General features: G+C 37.6%; 2 long non-coding RNA genes across 3 annotated transcripts in view; one reads left to right on the forward strand and one right to left on the reverse strand.

The window, feature by feature from the left end:
• LOC122325041 overlaps positions 1 to 20,406 on the reverse strand; it is a 46,410-nt gene that overhangs the window by 13,146 nt on the left and 12,858 nt on the right. The window lies entirely within an intron of this gene.
• LOC122325040 lies at positions 1,349 to 20,315 on the forward strand. 2 transcript variants are annotated; one of them, XR_006247249.1, is made up of 3 exons: positions 1,349 to 1,526; positions 15,324 to 15,664; positions 19,413 to 20,315. It is a non-coding gene; the product is annotated as an uncharacterized LOC122325040 (long non-coding RNA). The 2 variants fall into 2 exon arrangements; XR_006247250.1 differs by having other exon boundaries at positions 15,418 to 15,664; positions 19,413 to 20,314.

Below are 20,406 nucleotides of genomic sequence, written 5' to 3' on the forward strand. Positions count from 1 at the left end.
ACTGTATTTGTAGCTAGAGTTTTTAATAAAAAGAGTAACAGCATTTTATATAATATATGATAGGTAAGCATGTTTAGTGTGGGGGGTTTTGTATTATTTAATTTAGTTCAGTTGTTTGCTTTTAAGGTTTTGTTTCTTTCGAAAATATAAATTATTCTTCCATGTAATAGAAATTAAGTACATTTTACAAATGTTGAATGTCTTACAAATGTTGAACAGGATCTTCTTCAAGACTAGAACTAGTTTCACACTTAAAGTAGAGATCAAAATTAGAGAACAACCTACAATTTCCTAAATTTTAAGGTCATGCTTAGTCCTATTTGAAGTTATCCTAACAAGAACGGAAGGACATGTTTCATAAATTACTTTTATTCTGAAGCACAGTATAAAAACAATTATTTTATAAATATTTTAAAAAGACCTGATCAAAATTGCAGAACAATTACAGATGCCTACAAATTATTGGTCTAAATCTGGAACCTGTTGCAAATTGCTTCATGACAAACCCTTATAGCATTCCTCTAAGTTTCACTAAGATTGTAAGATGGCAGGCTCCTCTAAGGCTGTAGAGGCCGATGACATGACCCTTTTGGCGCTAATTCATTCAAGCTCCTGAATAAGGCTCGTCTACGAAAAAAAATGAGAAGACAAAACAATGCGGAGAACTGGTTCAACACTGCAGATGAAATGGCTAGTTCAGTGATGAAAAGAGTACAAATCTGTCACATTCAAGAGAATCTGAACTAAAAGCCCACTCTGCAGTGACCAAACCTTTGCTGAGGAGCATGTCGCGTGGCGAGAGAAGAACTCTCCCAAGGAATCTGAAAATCTCTGGAAAAACATTGGGGACAAAGTTACAGTCACTGAACTGTGGAAGAGAGTAGAAGCGTGGACCCAGATCACACTAGAACTGTGTCAGAAACTATGTCACGCGGCTGCAGATGTGCTGACGTCATTCAAAGCAAGGGCCTCTACACTTCCTACTCCTTTCTGACAGCTGTAACCCAATTTCAATTGTAATCTACGCTACAGCGGTTACTATCAATGTAGATCACTGTGTTCTCCTCAAAAATAAAGGCTTTTGTTGAAAAACCTACATTTTGTCAAACATTAGTAGAACAGTGGCATACCTACAGCTGATGCTCCTTTAAAATTTGAGCGATGAAGATCAGCAGTATCTCATGAAAAAAAAAAAAATCAAGAATTTATAAATTGTTCTCTAATTTGATCTCCGCTTTATTTGAGATGGAGAAGCTGAAGCTGAAGGGATGTGATTGTTCTGAAGGCTCGCAGTAGATTTATCCAGTGTTACAGAGGGGTACTGTAAGCCCACTGTTACCGCCTGGGAGTCCCTGGTACAGCAAGGAACATCTCTTGTTAAGGCCTCCAGGCTCTCTCACTCTCGCACACACCAACACGGCAAAAATGTGCCAATGTGTGCTTGAGAATGCCACAGCACGGTGTCCTTCCCTCAGTCTCTCATTCCTAACTTTTTCCAACCAGCCCCAAGATGTTCTTCAAGAGCGGTAAGATTTGTTATTTGTTTACTGTTTCCAGCTTAGCCCACGATGGCTCTAACGAAGGGCTAGTTGTGTTGAAAAGATGACTGTACCACAATTGACAACCTGAGAATGAAAGAGGGAGAGAGAGGAAGTATGATCTCACTTCTTATTCTTTCTCTTCCAAAGAATGCCTTTTATACCTCAAGTCTTTTATGTTGGTGTGTTTAGTCGTATTATAATAGGCATATGGAAAACAGCAGCCAGGCATCATGGGTCTTAATAGTTACCGGCCTTCTATAGGAGGTTGCGGTCATAGCAGAGTTTAGGAGAGGAAGTCACTGATGTAATACAAGTACAATAGCCTTTGGTTTGGGACTACACTTCTTATTCTTGTCAGCTGGAGCCGTGAAAAGAGTTTTTGTGACTGAGACTTTCCAGGCTTTGGTGTGGGGAAAAAAAACGATCTTCATCAGTTTAGCCACATCACAGGAACCACAGATGCTCAGATGGTGTCCAAAATCTCAACTAATGTAAAGAAACAAGGATTAAAGGACAGACTTTTTAAACATGTACAGTATTTGTGGTTGAGTTATTGTTTGTACTGTGGCCTAAACTAAGTTATATAAGGAAGCGAGGATTAGTTGAAAAAGTCGTGTTTGGGAGTCTAACAGTCTGAGCTGAAGTTTAACTGAGGTTTAGATTCTTGTAATGGAACATCGCAGACAGTTGAGAATATGGCAGGGTAACGAGAAAGCTAACACATCCTGTCCTGCCAAGACAACTTCCTGTTGGTTGCGTTTCCATTTCGACTAAGGCTTTATATAAAACTTTGCTGACCTCTATGGTTTTAAAAATGCACGTCCTACCAACTGTTTGGCTTTAAAAAGTTTGCATGTTGTTGATAAATTCTTAATATTTTTAAATTATGTGAATGTCTAAAAAATCTGATATGATATTATTGGCCATTTTGTGCAGTTTCAAGGTTTTTCAGGTCATTCCCATATTAACCAGCAGAGGACAGTGTTTGCAAGGGAAGAAAATTACTGCTTTCTTTATGACACAGATCTCCTAAATGTAGAGAAAAGTGTTTACTAGTGTTTACAGCTCCATGTTTCTAGTATGTTTCACGTATAAACCTATATAGACATGAAACATGTTTTTGGACATGATACCATGGTTTGGACACTTACCCTGACATTTTTTAAGGGGAAAAAAACATGGTAATACTTTAAATTTAAATTTTGGTTTTCTGATATATGCACCTAGTCTGCTTTTTATTAGTTGGTACCATCTGTGTTGTTTATAGCAATTTTTTGTTCCATTCAAAGTGCTTAAGTATGCTTGTAAATGACAAATCCCATCTGCTCCTTTAGTACATTCTGTCCCCCGCTCATGTACTTTTTTATTTTGCCAGTAATTCATGTCACTGAAACTCAGAACAACCAGATAAAAATATTCTATATGTCACTTTAAGGATCAACTATCTTAAAAAAATAGTCAAAGCATTACTGGAATTTGTCCCTGAACGACAAATGACTAATACTTTGCTTAAAATAGATGTCATATTCATTCAACATCCACAAAAGCTTATAACACACCATTAGATTTAGCTAAATACTCTAGGGCTCAGGAATGAGGCGCTTTGAGGCACTGCACATGCTCCAAACTACTGTCGCTGAGGTAAAAACCCACTGTTTGTCTCCCAATCTTGGTTTCCTCATTAGGAGTTTGAGGTCAGCGTTTAAAATGTAACCAGAGTACTGTAGTCTGGGAGCACACTGACCTAAATATTCCTCTACAGGCCTAAAAACCAAACTTTTACTGTTTTCCGGTAAATGGTCCTGTTGAGAAAAAAAACACCAGCCTAATTATCTGCTCAAGCTAGCTTCCCTAGTCCACCAAAATTCTGTCAGAATTATTCAACCTCATGTCTTTCCAAACCTAGAAATTTGTTCATCTTCAGAACACAATTTTTTTTTATTTCCTTCTTATTTGAAAGTTGATGGATGCAAACTGAAACGGTATGAATGACAAGTGGTATGAATACAGTGTTATCTGTACAGATTTGCGAGACAAAGAAAAATGTTGGCACAAAAATTTTTTTGGATTTTCCGTCACAAAAAAATTACACACATTAAGCGGTGCTGTATTAATGGGATTTATTTTTGTTTAAGAATAAGACAAAAACAACAACTTTTTTAGGTGGCTTATAGTCAGGTTGACCTTTGACCTTTAATCCCTTGACCTGTTATTTTCTATATAACTACCCCTCTACAGTCCTACACACAGGATGTACTTCAAAGAATAGAATAGAATAGAATAGAATAGAATGTTGTTTAAAATAAAACATACTCTTAGAAGCATTCGCCTAATTTCTAGGAGACGTGTGACAAACGAATACCACACAATTTTCAGAAATCTGCATACTCTGGCCAAAACCTCTGACTTTGTGAACATTTTATAGAAGTATGGACATTGTTCAAATCAAACATAATTTTATAAAGTACAATATACAAAAAGTATTCTCTTAGCTTTTCAAAATGACAGTTCAACCATTGATGTCACATGTGACTATTTTAACAATGTCCTTGAACATGTCAGTTACGTTGCTGTCTTTGGAGGGTCAGAAAGCTCTCAGATTTCATCAAAATTATCTAAATTTGTGTTCTAAAGATGAGCAATAATGATTAATTAATGACAATATAGTTTTTCTTCATTTTCATCCCTTGTGTCACGTCTAAACCATTTTATCTGTACTGCATTAAAATAATGAAAGTTTTATATTATCAATTTGTATTATTTTTAATGCAGTACACATCCAACAAAGTGCTATTGCAGCATATAAATGATATTAAAACTGAAAAAATAAAAACATAATAAAATAATAAATAAAATAACAACAATAATAATAATAAAACTAATATAGTTTTTCCTTTTTATTGTGGACTTGAAAGCAGAACCCATGCCCAGATTCATTTGTCTTTGATTCCTGTCAGAGTCCCACTGAGAGCTGGGCCAAATGTACCAGAGTGTTCTGCCAGCCATATTTTTAGACACCGTGCCAGCCCACGGGAAATACATTTCTGTATTTATCTTTATCCGGAGGGAAAGGAAATAACTGCAAACCAAAAAGCTACAACTCTAGTTTGAAACGTACATTCCTCTGCTGCCCAATAAAATGGTTCCAGCTAGGATTCGTTTACAGGAGCACCTCCACAACACATTCTGTCAAATTCATCAAAACCTCCACGGAATGCTAACTTTACTTTGGAGCGAAGCCGTTGTCCGTGTTGTAGCAGCTTCATGTGTGCAGATGCTGTGTGTTTGCTCATGAAAGGGCATATTTGAGCTCTGTACAAAATACAGTTCACATCTTGCCTCAGGCCTCAAGCCTTGGTGCTTGAAGGACGGGACCTTTGAGTTAAGTTTAGGACGAGGGGTTAGTCTGCTCCGCAGTGTTTTTGAGTCCGGCAACATGGCCTCGGGATGGTCAGGATTCCTCTCAGGTCTGCAAGGAATGTGGAACATTTGATGTGCCAGCGCTAGTGACGCACACGACTGACGGCAAACATTTCCTTTCACCTGTCCTTTTCCCTTCTGGCCGGAGGCCTGTCCAGAAAAAACATACTGGATGGCATCATTTTATTGTATCTTATTTGGAGGACTCAGCGCTGGAATTTGTCTTGGATTAGGAAGTTAAATGACTCGTGTATTTCATGTTCGGCTGGTTGGACTGCAATACATAGTGCCAGAAGAAATCACGGCAAATTGCGTCAAAGCAAACAGAAAAATGGATTGAAATGAGTGATGTAAATCGGGTACACCCTGCCAAACGAGTGACATCAACTTTGCCAGAGTAAACCATTACGGCCCGAGTTACCATGTCAGCAGACACTGTTTGTTGTTAAAATGGCATGGTGGAAACTCAAAACACAGAGCACTGCTGAGCTGTTGTCCGTGCAAAAACCAGCTTACTTTCCACTTCCAGACAATATCACTTTCAGTCTCAAGACCCAAATGCCCTGAGTTCAGCGCCTTAGGGCAATGTTAACAAATACCACTTTTCCTTTTCCTGTTCTCCATCATGGTAAGAACTGCCACTAACATTAGGCCAGACACAGCACTGCCTTGACCAGGAAAATGCTTTAAAAAGACCATAAATGAAATTGCTGTCATTACTCGCTTGCTCTGATCTTCTTCTATATACTTTTTTTCCATTCATGGAACACAAAAGAAGAAGGTTTGTAAACTATCAGTGCTGCTTTCTTGTTTCTTTCTTCAATGGGTAAAAAAGCATAATAAAAGTTTATAGATGTGCACTATATTCCGTCTTTGAAGCCACACAATAGCTTTCTGAAATAGAAACAGAAATTTAAGTCTAAAAATCATTTTCTTAACTGTATAAAAAAGACGCTTTTTTTTAATTAATCATATAGTTATTTTGGGTAAAATATTCTCTGGGAGACACTATACAACTCTTTATCCGTTTTCTTTTTTCTGTAAGATTTATTTTTTGACATTTTATTATGATAGGACAGATCAGAGCTGACAGGAAGCAAAGTGTGAGCGGATCGGGAAAGGTCATCAAGTTTGGATTTGACAACCTCAGCTCAACACCACTGTATGTCAAATTCAATGACTTTTGGCCTAGATTGTTCTCTCAAGGAGTCAGTGTTAGTTACTGAAAGTCAGAGCTAGTCTACCGGTTTTGGGATGTCAGACTATAATTAGTGTACAATAAGCACAGATTTCTAGCCTCAGACTATGATTCCTTCAAGCCATGTTTGATATTTTGAGCTGATTTTAGAACACACCAACCTCCTATAAATTAGGCAAATACGAGTTAGGTTGGCTTTAAACAACTTAACTTTTCTATTTTATTCTATTCTATGCCTTCATTTACTTCCTGTGTCTACGTATGCACAGGTAGTTATACGGAGAATAACGGACAGACTAAGGGATCAAAAGTCAAAGGTCGGCCTGACACTGAAGCCAGACAGGAAGAAGTTGTTTTCTATGTCCATCTCAGACATATCAGATGCCTCCTATTAAGCTATACTGAACAAATTCTAAACAAAAAATCCCAGTAATAATATAGTCAATAAAAACAGACGCTAAAACTGCTTTGTGAGCCCGGGTAATAACACATATTCATGGTTCCCAGATAGACACACTCTCTCACACTTACACACACAGATTCCCCCACAGCATAGCATTTATTGACTCACAGCATACTGTTACTTTCGTCATGTAACGCCTCCAAACTCACGCAGGCTACTCCGTTTCCGTTTTGTGGTTGTTACCTCCGTCCAGACAGATTAACAGAAGCGCAGACGGGCTAGAGAGATCACAATTGCGTGTCTGAGGAAGTGAGGTGGCATCACGCATGAATTCGACGGGCGAGTGTGCGCGAATACTGTACGTCTCGCTTACATCCTGGGCAAACAGGGATAGATCGCAAAAAATGCTCCCTGGGTTTAGTTGCGAGCGGGGCCTATTTACAGACGCTTCGTTCATTCGCCACAAAGCGTTGTTTCTCCTCGCAAACCAGTTTGAGCCGACCCCACTGCTGGACATAGCTTCAGCATCAAAAGATATTTTTAATAAAGTGGTCAACAGCAGTTGCGCAAACATTCTAAAGTAGCTTACGAAAACAGCCGCTCGAACGGCCGTAGAGAGAGAAGCCTTCTTATGTCCGCTGGAATGTTCGTAGGGCCCCGTTTCACCACCCTCACAGACACAGGGGCTCTTTGTAACCGTTCACTGACCACACGGTACACCAGATCGCTCTGGAATTCTGGGGTTGTTTGTCCTGCAGCATGCAGGGCCTGTTTATTTTCTTTGACATTTTTCAATACAGTATGTACTATTGGAGTTTGTCTAGCTGTCACGGTTAATCCTGTGAACCTTATGAAGTAAAATTAGAAATAGACTTTATCGAGTTTCTGAAGTTAGTTAGGAAAATGTTTGCCTTTAATTTTGAAGTTCAAGTTTAGCTGTAGTGAATACGGCGACCTGCTTTTAACAGCTCCAGAGGTGATGAGGAGAAATCGATGTGGCTTTTCTGAGCTGTTGTGTGTGGTATGAGTAACATTGTGAGATTATTATAGTGGTTTACATTTCCTTAAGACAATGAAGCAGTGTGAGGGGGGGGGGAAACAGTTAACCTTGTGCAGCAAAAAGTGGGTTCTCGGAAACAGAGTGTTTTCTAACCTTTAATGCCCTCATATTTTGAAAAAATCTCCTTTAAATCTTGAACACGAGAAAATGATTAGAGGGCCCCTGTCGGGCCTAATGCGGGTCATTCACTGACGGATAGATTCCGGAAGCTGATGAGATACCAAGAGTTATCTAAGGTGAACGCAATTTATCAAACATACATACATATTTGCATATAATTATGATTTTTAAAAAAACTCAGAATTAACCCTAATTAACCTAACCTGAATTATATTTCATGCATTGAACAAATCTGTGGGTGTATCTGGCATGTTGTAATAAACTAATTATGTTATCTTAGTAGTTTGTGTGTGTGTGTGTGCGTGTGTGTGTGTGTGTGTGTGTATATATATACACATGTAAATAAATAATCCATGGCAATCAATAAGAAATCATAGAAACTGAAAAACATTCATTAAAAGTTTACTTTAAATGTGTGTAGACTTATCTTGAATGTTTTCTTTTGTATGATTTGCATTGATTTTTTTAATGCGTGTAGACTGATTTGATTATATAACTCACAATGAAATCCTATGTATTCAGGAATGTACATAATCTTTCCTAATCCTGATTACTTACGGATCATGACTTCCCAGTTTATTTTCTGTAAATGACTTCAAATCACATGTAAGATGTACTGCTTCTCTGCGCCTTTGAAAATAAAGGCAGACATGTGGCGATGGAATTGTTGCTATCTGAGGCATCTGGGGCAGCGGATAGCTATTGAATGACATCTAAACAGAGTTGCTCTGATGCTAGGCCTGTTTTAAACTTCACCCATGATATACGCCTTAACGTCACATACCTCTCTTCCTCAGTTCATCTTTGGCAGCCTAAACAATTACAATGACTTCACCCCCCTCTCGATTTCTGCCATAATAATAGCAGGGTATGTGTGTGTGAGCGTCTGCACATCCTGGAAGCAGTCTGTTTGTTTTATTTGAACTGCATTAAGTAGGGCTAATACTTGGAACAGTGACTAACCGATCTATGATTAAAGAATGCTGGGCTTTTTTGTCCACGCTGTTACTGTGTGCGCTGCGATGCGGAGAATTATCCCATTTCCCAAGCTTTCCATTCAGCACTGCGCCAAAGACGTTTGAAACAGCACGTACTCTAATCACGGGAGAACCTCGGTTGGGTTTCATTCCACAAAGAGTATGATAAATTAAACCCCTTGATTTATAAAGAAAAAACTAATTCCACAAAAATGTGTTAGCTACTTGTTTTTCATCTGGCCGTGTAATGTACTCCCATCTGGTTTTGTCAGATCAGGGACTACATGTATTTTTCAGGAACTCGGGGTCAAGGGGTTGCAGAGTTACTGAATGCATGGTTATCTCTGGAAACGAACGTGTGGGAGAAAACGTGTTTTTAAGAGATTAAAATAGTCCATAAAAGATCGCTTTTTTCTATTTTCTGCCTATCAGAGAGAGCAGAGGTAAAGTGTCCACACAGGGAGGCTGTAAATCACACTCCCCAAAGGTGGAATGTCCCCTTTCGTGGCAAACAGTACACGCTGTCGTGCAAACAGTCCTGGCATTTACTATGAAGATTTTTACCCCATTGTGCCAAAATGTAAAAAAAAAAGAATTTATCAAGTCAAGAACATACTCAGGCCCTGCATGCTTATGTTTGCCCACTGGGTCCTGTCCTATCTGAGTTTATTCAATATTATTCACACATTCATTACCAAATAGCATAATAAATGCCATATATTATACCAATACCATACTCGGTTGTATGCTGTAGCTCACATATTATAAAATGACAGATTTAGTTTGATTACACACATATTGTAAGGAGTATACTCTTTTTTTTTTTTTTTTTTTGTCTGAAAGAATATACACCTTGTTGTGAATACATTTAGTGAGAGCAGGCCTTCACACTCCAGACTAACTGTAAGTATAATGAGGTTTTTTCATTTTTGCATGCCTGCTGGTCATTTAAAACCTGAGTGAAATGAACAAGTGAATTAACCTGGCAACATAAAAATAAGTCCTTATTTGGACGTTGTTTGTCAGAAGTCTTTTAATGGTTAGCTGAGCGATTTGGCAGTAAAATATAAACCTAAGCATCATGATTTGTTTTCGAAAAGGATTTTTGAGTGTTTTTCACTTAATTTCTGAAACTGGGAGTTTTTCTGTGCCGTAGAAACTCTAACATTGCTGAATGAGGTGCGAGTCCCAGGAGTTCCCAGATGAAAGTTATGTGTTTCAGTAACATAAGGTGGTTTACAAGCTCAGGGATCAGACTATAGGCTTGGAGAATGAGTGGTGGTGAACTCACGGCATAACTGTTTTTATATTCTCACCCTCTTCCCAGGGCTCCAGTTATTAAACTCAAAACGAATGAGACCCAGACCTGACTTCTAGCAGCCTTTTTATCTTGATCCCCAGGCACTGAGATATAAATCTGAAATGCACAAGTCTCAGAGGATGCAGAGAGGGTATTTCCCAAGTTTTCTGCTGACCTCTATTCAAGGTGTGCACCTCTGAAACAATAACTTCAACATGGAGGTGGATACAGACACACACACAAAGTAGTTGTGGAAAAGCCAAAAACATCAAGTCAACCGCTTTTCAGAGATTTTACCCAAGGCCACAGAGATTATGAGAGGTTGGTTTGGATGTTGGGACTGCACAAAACTTATGACGCATATTTTTAATTAAGAATATGTATATTTGCAAACGGCAAAAGCAGCAATAAAAAGAGCAGTACAAATTCAGAGTAATTAAAAAACAGTAGAAACATTTTACCATCATATTTTTAAATTAATAAGATATATGAAATAATTTCAAAAGTACTCCACTTTTTTATACAGACCCCCTTAATTTTTTTTATGTTGCAGCCTGATTGTTTAAATTCATTTTTCCTCTCATTAATCTACACTTTAGACCTCATAATGACACAGAAAAAGAAAAAAACTAATCTGGATTCATTTAAAATACATACTTTATGTAGTACTACATAATTTTTAACTATTATTTATTTGTATTAATACACACACACACACACACACACACACATTATGCCTTAATTAAGAGATATATCACATTTACATAAGTATTCAGAACAATACAATTCATCTTGATATATAACACACACACACAGGTGCTGGTCATATAATTAGATTATCATCAAAAAGTGACAAACATTCAAAAAGTGAAACTTGTATAATATATTCATTCATTACACACAAACTGATGTATTTCAAATGTTTATTTCTTTTCATTTTGATGATTATAACTGAAAACTTTTAATTTTAACTTTAAATTTGATTATTGTGAAAAGGTTCAATATTGAAGACACCTGGAGCCACACTCTAATTAACTCAAAACTAATTAACACCTGCAAAGGCCTTTAAATGGTCTCTCAGTCTAGTTCTGTAGTCTAAACAATCATGGGGAAGACTGCCGACTTGACAGTTGTGCAAAAGACGACCATTGACACCTTACACAAAGAGGACAAGAAAAGATGTGGTAGAAAAAAAAAAGTGGGGATAACCACACCCTGGAGAGGATTGTGAAACAAAACCCATTCAAAAATGTGGGGGAGATTCACAGAGTGGACTGCAGCTGGAGTCAGTGCTTCAAGAACTACTACGCACAGAAATATGGAAGACATGAGTTTCAGCTGTCGCATGTCTTGTGTCAAGCCACTCTTGAACAACAGACAAAAGCGTCAAAAGTGTCTCGCTGGGCTACAGACAAAAAGGACTGAGATCCAAGGTCAACGCAGTCGTATATACCAGGAGGTTTTAGAGCGCTTCATGCTACCTGCTGCTGACCAACTTTATGGAGATGCAGATTTTATTTTCCAACAGGACTTGGCACCTGCACACAATGTCAAAGCTACCAGTACCTGGTTTAAGGACCATGGTATCCCTGTTCTTAATTGGCCAGCAAACTTGCCTGACCTTAACCCCATAAAAAATCTATGGGGTACTGTGAAGAGGAAGATGGGATATGCCAGACCCAACAATGCAGAAGAGCTAAAGGCCATAATCAGAGAAACCTTGGCTCTCATAACACCTGAGCAGTGCCACAGACTCCATGCCACACCACATTGCTGCAGCAATTCAGGCAAAAGGAGCCCCAACTAAGTATTGAGTTCTGTACATGCTTATACTTTTCATGTTCATACTTTTCAGTTGGCCAAGATTTCTAAAAATCCTTTCTTTGTATTAGTATTAAGTAATATTGAAATTTTCTAAGATACTATACATATACTATGCCTTAATTTCCTGTAGGTCAAGTGGTTTATTTGTATTATTTTTAAATGATCTCAAAGTGCTCAAGCATTGTTTACTATATTAATGGTGAAAGTAGACTGATTCGCCTTACTCTGTGACCTGAGCTTTTAAAAACTGCCATTTGTGTTCTTACAGCAAAATCTTTCTTCTGCTCCAGATAGAGGCTGATATACGAACCAAACTAAGTGCCAAACTAAAAACGAGTGCACAGTGCAAAAGAGTAACGTCATTGCATTGCAACGGCTAAGTTCATAAGTTCAAATTGCTATCTGGTCATTCTCTGAATCTGACCTACTTGAGCTCACAAAAAATGCGTGTGTCGTTGCATCATGAGAATCTAAATGTGTTTGAGTGACCCGAAGGCCTGAACTCTTGACACAAAGCAGAATAACCATGACGTAACCCACACACACACCGTGTCTTCGTAATGGCCGTGTTACTAATAACAGCACAGCAGAAACGTACTGGTACAAACAGCTCAAGAAGACCCAACATCTGCACTGCGGCCTGCCCGTGTCCTTGCTTTTGCAAGTGTGTCAGCGAGACGACTACTTTGGTGGTTATTTCCGCCACCCACCGCCGCCGTGTGTGGCTGAGGAGGCCTCAAGACCTCCAGCATGTTCTTGGAAATGTTGCTTAGTAACTTGCGACATGCTTAGAAGAAATAAGTAACTAGAAGGACAGCGTGGTGCTAATATGACAACAGTGGTGGTTTGGCCTACCTGAAGCACCCTTTTTTTATATAAAGTAACTTTAATCTGTTAGTGATGCCAACAAGAGAAATGTTTAAAGACTATTGATTAAACTACAAACTTCCTGCTCAGATCTCTGCGTCATCATACCACACACAGGTTTACATAGATACTAAAAAGCATACTGCTATTAGGCAAAATGACCAACAGACACAAACACTTTTGCCACTAATGTTACGATACATGGTTTTTACCCAAACCCCTGTTATTTTTCAGTCAGTCATGTGTAAAAAAGCCAGACGTGCTCTTTAGTATGCGACCAACTTACCACCAGCAAAGATATATTAATCATTTTGCTGCAGGCTGCTGAAACAGATGGTTACGCATGCACATGCTGCAGCAGACAGAAGCAGACATCTGTTGTGCATCCCCTGTGTGGGCCCATGGTTTCAGGTCAGGTTAGTGATGTAACGGATGTGAGAGCAGGAACTGTTCATTCATAGACAGCTGATGCCTTGGGGTCTTAAGACTCTAAAAATAGCTCTGTTTAGATTCAGCTCACTGACTGAGGAATCTCTTCTTTATTTTTATGAGAGTCTGTTTCGACCTCCCCTGCTGAGTTCCCTCTCTTTTCTTCCGTTCTTGCCCTCATCTGTTTCTAAGACTACGGATGTCCAGCTAAAAATAAAAACAGTTGCACAATATCTTAAATAGGTTTGTGCATTTCTTTATTTAATAACAATGTGTAACTTTGAATTGATTTAGCAAACAGGTTGGAGAGTGTAAATGTAATGAAATAAAATTCATGTTTATGCACAGTTTGACTAAATGAGATAAGTTTGAAAGAAACATGTTTGATGTTGATATTTGAAAGCTTATAGGTTTTATGCATAAAATTAAGAAAACACTGAAAGATGTGGTTGGATGGATGGATATTTACATTATAATAGACAGTGGCAGGCAGGGGATAGATAGATAGATAGATAGATAGATAGATAGATAGATAGATAGATAGAGATAGATAGATAGATAGATAGATAGATAGATAGATGCAATACAAGCAGTCCTCATGTGAGAGACTATGTTATCCCTTCAGGTGTTTACAGATCACAGAAGCAGTCTAAAAGTTTCATCTGTGACCTTTAACCTGTGTTGAAGGTGAGGAAGTGTTGAGTGAATGGTGTGGAAGTGCTCAATGAGGGGTGTGTGAGGAGTGCTGGGTCGTTAAAGCAGTCTAGCCGTACGCCACACAGCTCTAAGCTTCCCATAAGGCAGGAAATTCCTCCTATGGGCCGTTCCACACCTGCACAAACATATCGTGCCATAGCACGAGCGAAACTCTACTACTGACACCCAAACAGGTCATGCAAACCACGCAGATTTAAGATATGTCTGCACTTTATTCTCACTCATGTAAACACATGATTTGGAAGGCCCTAAGAGTGTGAATGTATGCATTTTGTAGAGTAGAGTTTAAGACAATACATTCATCTTATTTGCCATTACTGAATAAATGCTATATATACACATTTTAGCTATATTATGCATAATGGTTCACTGCTGAATTAAAATTCTTGAATTTATTCACCTTGATGTCAAAACCTATATGACTTTTTTTCTTCCATGGAACACAGAAAATTATTTCTATGAATATCCTGCCCATTCTTTTCAATATAATGAAAGTAAATGAGGACTGGGGCTGTCAAGCTTCAAAGTGAATATAACAATAACAATAAATCTATCATAACAATAGATGGCAAAATATCTGTCCTAACTCTCCTAATGTAATAAATAGAGATGCATGATTTATGAACGTATCGTTCTTTAAAAACAGATCTTCTCAATTCAGTTCACAAAACCTGAATGATTTATTCCCAAATTGGATTTGATTTCTCACACAAAGCTATGGTTTAACTTCAGAAGACTTAAAATATATTGTTCAAGTAGTATGCAAGACATTTGTTACTTTTATGTACTTGTATGTCCTTTTTGATTGTTAAAAGCCCCAATCCACCTGCACTGTATTTGGGAAAAATTGGATGTCCTATGGTGTGGCAACAAAAATTAGGGGGGTTTATATTGACTCTTAGAGGTTTTTCTTTAATGTTAGAGAGGGTTTTTTTCTGTCACACCATTGATAAGCCAACTACCAGTAGATTTTTCTAAATATCTTCTTCTGCGTTCCAAAAATGCATATACAGTCTTGATTGACATGATAGTAAGCATTTGAGAACAATTTTAATTTCTGGGCATACTATATCTATAATACCGATATATTTCTATATAAAACTATACCTTTAAAACCTATATAAAAGCATGCAGTCCCTGTGCAAATTAGAAGCAACTTGCAGAATAGAATGCCAACGTTCTTTCTTCTGCTATATATTTAAATTTGACATGTCAGTCAAACCATGACAGTATTGTCTTTGCATCACGTCAAAGGTTAAAATGATAGGCTGTAACACACCAAGATCCTGCTAAATTAGTTTTCAAGTTCTAAAACATAAACACTGCTTGCTATTTTCCTTCATATAATTTGCTATCAGGCCATGCCTCCGTCTCCCTTCTATATCTTTTTTTTCCTGTTATTTTTTTTCCCTGTAGACCCTGCTGTGAGTTATTAAGGCACTTGGGTCTGTCTGGTTTTATTTCCAGAGTCTCGTTTTTCTTCAGCAACAGCAGCTGGAAACAGTGCCGCCTGACACACTGCCAGCTCTCACCGACCGGTTCCTCTGCTTCCTTCTGACAGGAGCGAAGGCTACGGCCCAATGCTTACTCAGATACAGAGACCCTGAGGTACCAGACATAGCGGGATGGAAAGGATATAGGGATTCCAGAAGTGTCTCAAGATCAGGAGACGCAGCAGTATGGACCTAACCCGGGGCTGGAAACCCCACCTTAACCGAACAGCATCAAGTCATATCTACTGTAATACAGAGTGAACGACATGCCGGCTTGGGAAACAAGCACTGCTTCATCATTAAGTAGTGTACAACGTAAGTTAAGATGTTCTTAAGAGCATGATTTGTAATTGTATCGGAAATCCAGCTTAAGTCTTTTATGAACATTCCCTCTGATTCTGTCTGGCCTGTGTGAGTGTGGCAGTGAGTGAGTTTACGGTGAGAGAAGTCAACAGCGAGCTGTGAGAATGAGTGGAGAGCAAACACACATGCAGTGTACTAACATCACTTCAGACGTCATCAGGACCAAACATGAGAAAGCGTAAAAGACCTGTCTCACAAAAATGTCAAAAAGTAAATGGTCTGATAAAGACAAGTTACCTGGGATATTTGAAAAAAGGATTGGAGAATTACAGGCACAACTGTGCGCATTTTTACTGTAAAGCTCATTGAGTTAATCGTATATACCTTGTCAAATAAATCCTAAGGCTGTAACATACATTATATAAAAAAATACACATGAACACATATTTCTTTAACTTCGCTACTTGTCTAAATAAAAAAATGAAGTCTGAAATTGTAGTATTTTATCACTGAAATGTAGGTCTATCGTATAATGTAGAAAAAATGTACACTGTGTAATTTGTAAATTATATATTTTTTAAGTCAAATATAAAACTACTAAGCTTTTTAATTTATTTCTATTTTAGTTGATTTAAGTAATTGTTGATAAATTTTCATATAATATATGAAACATATAAAGTTTCATATAATTACATTATTTTATTCTAGCTTAATTTCAGTTAATGAAAACAAATTTTAATAATTTAGTTAACAAAAATACTAACTGACTAAATCCACTTTTCAAAGCGTAATCTAAGCTTTACTAATATCTTCATCTTCAAATAGCACTGATGTGCAATTAATTGTAATTTGTCTATGGTGCAATTATAATGTGTGATGCAATTGTGAACCGTCAGATTAATCAATCATTCAGAATATAACACAAGTAAATAATTCGTTTTTTACAGCCTTAATAAATTGTACATTTGTCATTTATAATATATCCAGTGATTAAAGTGATAGGCAAGGAACACCAACCTTTAAATTGAAAAAACAAGCATCTTACACAGCATCTTATTTTCCTTCTTTAAAAAAAATAGACATATAGACATTTCAGGAACTTTCCAGAATGTTCAAAAGCAAAGGTGTTGGAATGAATGCCCAGACACAGGGGAATTCTGGGGCTATAGTCAGTGACTACAGTAGGCTCTCAGTAAGGATCCCGAGCAGCAGGACCCCCTGCATCACCATACAATCACATAAATCAACTCAGTATCCAGCAACAAACATTCCCAATCCTCTGTTACAAACAAATCAACTTTCTAGAATATAAACACAACTACCCATAAGGCGCAATGAACAAATCAATGATCTGATTTTAAACGTAGTGCCAATACCTTAAATACTCTTTATTGGTTAATTATTTGCTTAAAAATTTGCCACCATCTATCAAGAACAGGACAAACTGTGTCCAACCCTAAAGCTTCACGTCATTTTGAGCTATTTCCAGAGCATAAATCTCAGGCTTTTAGCACCATTACACATATATGCACGCAAGAAAACAGGCAATTTGATTGAACCATGGGATATCCTAAATAGAAACAGACCTGCTTTTCACAAGCTCACGCAAATTTTACGTAACTCTCACCTAAGTGCCATAGGTTAAATCTTGCTGGAGGGAGAAAAACCCCTTCGTGAGGCCCTAAGATAAAAAAAGCATACTGGTTTTATGAGTTGCTTTTAAATATTAGCTCTACTTGCAGCTCTAGCGCTCAGTTGTGACATCCACTGTATTCACTTTTACTACATAACTTTCTCTCCTGGTTCTTCGCTATTCTCCGCGAGGAAAAGAGCAAGAACATACAGTACTGTAGAGCACAATGATAGATTTTGATGAGACTGTAGGAGGAACTTGAGGGGGGTTTGATTTTTTTGCAGACCACTGACTAGCCCGTGGCGTAGATTTAGTGAAGGTAAAAGCATACTGTTTAGTATGAGTCATGCCCAGACAGACAGTGCAGCACTCAGGGGCTCCTTTACTGACACAGACAATACTGCTCTGCATCCAAATGGGAGTCTGCCAGATAGATCCAGATTCCAAACAGGCCATGTAATCCACCCGCTTATATAATCTTTTTCTTTGTCTCTGGCTTTTGCTGAAAAAGCAACACAAATAATCAAAGCCAAGCTTCATAAATGACATATTCACTTACACGACAGTTTCTAAAATGTATTACACGTATTATTAGTATTATTTACGATTTCATTCAAATGCAATGACACTTTTTGGACTTACTAAATGTGCGCATTTGAATCAATGAATTCTTTTAGAGCACACACACAAAAAGCTTTACACATACATAATTATGAAAAATAATCGTTTTTGCTCAAATAGTTGATTGATTCAATGGTTATGACACTTCTGCCGGGCTTTAACAAACATTTAAGAGAAAGACGTTTTGTCGAGGTCTAAACTCACAGCGTCAGTGGAATGTGCACATAATTATTCAGCTTTGTTTGACTGTGAGGGAAAACGCACCTGTGACTAAACATGACTGACCTCCAAACCCGCGGGTCAAATGATCTATCTCTGTTTGTGATGAACTTTCACTCATCAGATGGAAAGACTCCCTTGAGGCACAATATATTTTAAAGCCTTTCCATTTCAGGAGAAAAATTATAAATAAATTTAAAAAAAAAATCATAAAGAGCAGTGGGGAAACCAATGCTTTAGTCATGAAATCACTCTACTGTTACATAATAACCTATCCACTATTATCTAATATCAGAATTATCCAACTATTTTTTTTTCTTAAAACCCACCTTACCACTATACAATGTTTTTTTTTATTTAAATAACCACATATTGTCCACATGTCTATTTTGGAGGCAAAACAGATGGAGGCAGCCTCCAGAACTAAATTAAAACATGATATCTATAATTTATGTCACACATTTAGAGCTGATGGGGAGTTAATTCTATAACTATCATCTATGTCTATAATTATCTACAATTTTTCAATTACAGATATGATGACATCTCGCATTTTGCATCATTCGTTAGTAATTTGAATAAATTGAATCCCACAAACTGATGTAGGAATCCCAATGTTCGTAGTGCAGCAAGAGTTTGTCCTGAACACACAATTAACATAACTTTCAAAGGTTACATTTACCATTGTTCTGTGAATTTTCACTCAATATTTCAATAGAAATCAATGAGAATGAGAATTTTGCAAGAAGGTGAAAGATTATGAGATTTCTCACAAACAGAAAGCTTCTGCGTGAGATGCGTTTAATGCTTTGCCACAAACTGACAATAAACAATGATACTTTTTGTTGCGGAATGGACCAAAAATTCCGCTAATGTGACCGCACCTCAACTGTTTTGATATCAGGAGCTAAATTATATTTATTTGAGTGTTTCAACTTCTCTGTTTTGCCTTTAAAAATCTTCAAAGTATGCTGATGGTCAATATGAGCTGCAGTTAATCAGACGTTGCCAGGAAGATCTGAGAGGTGATATTACCACTGGAATGAGGGTGTTCAAAACAAAACTATTACAAAGCCCATGAAAAGCCATTTTCCAGCATACTTGGACAATGACTCAAAAACTCAAGGGCGGATCTCTGGGTGTTTGTTATTTTGCCGAAAACGTGCTATGCAATACCATTTTTCAAAGGCTCATGATCAGTCAAGGCTGAGTGACCACACTGCATTAAGACTTTCACCCGGTTACACCCTTAAGACACACAATCAAGCCTGTCTTCTCTTTCCGCAGGTCTGGGTTTTCGGCCTATCACATCTCGTCTGATTCAGCAGCAGTGAGGTGGAGCTCTAATCTGAGCGGTGGCACAAATGCGCAGCATCAGCTAATAAAGTTCAACATCTGAACCAGCATCTGTATCAGATTTGGGTCAGCTGTGTAGACTAAACAGGTGTCGGGTATTCTTGCTCTTTTGATTTTCAGTCTGAGAACGATTCGGAAGGTGTCCAGCGTTATGACTAGTTTCAGATGTTTAACGCTGACATCGCTATTAAAGCACAACGTCATTGTGTAACACTGGGTTGAAGGCCAGCCAAGCTTTAAGCATGATATAACTGAGATTTTTATTGTATTATCTTAACTATGCATGACATAAACAGGAAGCCATAGCAAATGCATGATGTCACTAAAATGAGAGTATCTGTGTACTGTAGATGTCATATGACATTTATCATGTGTTTTTTTTTTCTCACAGTGGCTATATAAAACTATTATGTCAAGTGTCTTGTATATGTGTTTGAAGCTTTACAAGACCTAATTGCTAGTACTTCCATTACTGAAAATAAACATTATGAACGCTTTATGAACAATGACATTAAGGGTTGTTTACAGAGCCGCTCTCATTAACTGTGTCCTCTACAAATGTATCTTTATGGCATGCTCACACTTCCTAATAAAAAGCAAAGCCTCAATTACAGAGTGTAGCTGTTTGATATGAACACACACATCCTGTGAGCCCAAAAAAAGCTTATCTTATGAGGACAGTTGACTCTCAGTTGTAAACTTGCATTCTTCTCTTCCTTTTCTGTTCTTCAATTGATACAAAAAACTCATAAAAAAAATAAATTAATAGAAGAATGGGCTCATTATCTGCAACATTTCAATGCTCCACATATTATTAGTCAATTGATCGCTTGAATTATTTGAAAGAATAATTTGAAGGTGTTAAAAAAACACCAAAAAAAATTGTTGTTTTTTACTGTTAACATACCTGAACGCACTTGAAGTG

The sequence above is a fragment of the Puntigrus tetrazona genome, chromosome 20, assembly GCF_018831695.1.
Source record: "Puntigrus tetrazona isolate hp1 chromosome 20, ASM1883169v1, whole genome shotgun sequence".
NCBI lineage: Eukaryota > Metazoa > Chordata > Actinopteri > Cypriniformes > Cyprinidae > Puntigrus > Puntigrus tetrazona.